General features: G+C 35.2%; 1 pseudogene; it reads left to right on the top strand.

The window, feature by feature from the left end:
• Positions 1-1,318, top strand: part of LOC101985362 — a 22,185-nt pseudogene extending 20,867 nt beyond the window's left edge.
• Positions 1,319-1,760: the final 442 nt, after the last annotated feature.

Raw genomic sequence — 1,760 nt, 5'->3', positions numbered from 1 at the left:
GAATGTAATCAGTGTGGTAAAACCTTTACACATCACAGGCAACTTCAAAGTCATACTAGAACACATACTGGAGAGAAACCCTATGAATGTAATCAATGTGGCAAAACCTTTGCATATCCTAATGCTCTACAAATACATAAAAGAATACATACTGGAGAGAAGCCCTATGAATGTAGTCAATGTGGTAACACCTTTGCACATTACAGTACTTTTATAAGACATGAAAGTACACATACTGGAGAGAAGCCCTATGAATGTAATCAGTGTGGTAAAGCCTTTGCACGTCAGAGTCATCTTCAAAGCCATAAAAGGACACATACTGGAGAGAAACCCTATGAATGTAACCAGTGTGGTAAAGCCTTTGCATATCAACATAATTTTCAAATACATAAAAGAAAACATACTGGTGAGAAACCCTATGAATGTAATCAGTGTGGTAAAGGTTTTGCATGTGTCAGTACACTTCGGAGTCACGAGAAAAAATACTGCAAAGAAACCCTATAAATGTCGTCTGTTTGGTAAAATTTTGCCCTTTATATAGAAGTAAACTTTTTGTGTGCAATCAGTCTGTTAAAGCCTTTGCATATTATATCAATATTTGTGTACCTAAAAAAAAACTAATAATGAAAGGGCTTCTTACTATAAAGTATTTGGTAAGATTTTTAGCCAACACACCTACATGCAGTTATACAAGAGTATTCAGGAGAAAAACAATTGTCAATGTCAGCAATCTGTTCAAGCATTGTGGTGTCCATCTTTATTTTGTTTTTACCTGCAAATCCTTGTTGGGGGGAGACCCTTTGAATTTAAATGATAAGGTAACCCTTTTGTATTTTATACTTCTCTTTAAGTACATGTAATAACCAATTCAGTTGTAAACCTTTATGGATTTGTGGCAGTGCCTTTTCTGTTGTGATAAAATATGTCTGCATCAACTTATGAAAGAGTTTAATCTTGGTTCCAGAGAGATACAGGATCAACATGAAAGTGGCAACAAGTGTCAGATATATCAGTTAAATCAGGAGGCTAAGAACTCACATCCTTAATTTGTAGCATGAAGCAGAGTCGGAACTGGAGGTGTGTGACTGTAAATTCTCAAAGCATACCCCCAGTGACAAATTTCCTCCAGCAGGGCAGCATTTCCTAAATCTTCCCAAATGATGCCACCAACTGAGAAGGACTAATTTCTCTGACTTCAAGCCTACATACTTGTTTTCTGTTGTATGAACCAATTCATGATTAAGAAAAATTCTTTAAATAACCCTTTAGATGCCTCAACATCTGTGTCACAAGAATAAATGCTTATAAAAATTTTCATGAGTGAAATTTTGTTTAAAGATTTGTTTTAATTTTAATTATGTGATGTCACTGTGTATTTGTTTGAGTATATGCATTTGTATGCTGGTTCCTGAGAAGGTTAGACCCTCGGATTGTCTTGTAGCAGGAATTACAGGAAGTTGTCAAAAAACAGACCTTAGTCCTGGGAATGAACTTTTCTTAACTGCTCAGCCATGTCTCTAGCTCTGTAATATTTTAAAGCCTATTTGTATAATTTTGAACTAAGGAAATAAGGAAGAGCTCATACATGGGAAAAAAAAACCTGTTCATGTAAATGATTTCATAAAGATTTTAGACCTCACAGTTGTCTTCTGGCTCAAGACAAAAAGTTTGTTTCATTTCTTATTCATATAACCTTCATGGATTATGAACCTTACCATGTTCACTGAAGACAGACGGTGGAGATCACTGCATTGTGGTTT

The sequence above is a fragment of the Microtus ochrogaster genome, linkage group LG8, assembly GCF_000317375.1.
Source record: "Microtus ochrogaster isolate Prairie Vole_2 linkage group LG8, MicOch1.0, whole genome shotgun sequence".
In the NCBI taxonomy this organism is placed as follows: Eukaryota; Metazoa; Chordata; class Mammalia; order Rodentia; family Cricetidae; genus Microtus; species Microtus ochrogaster.
The sequence above is the reverse complement of the archived record's forward strand: the minus strand, read 5'-3'. Positions and strand labels throughout refer to the sequence as shown.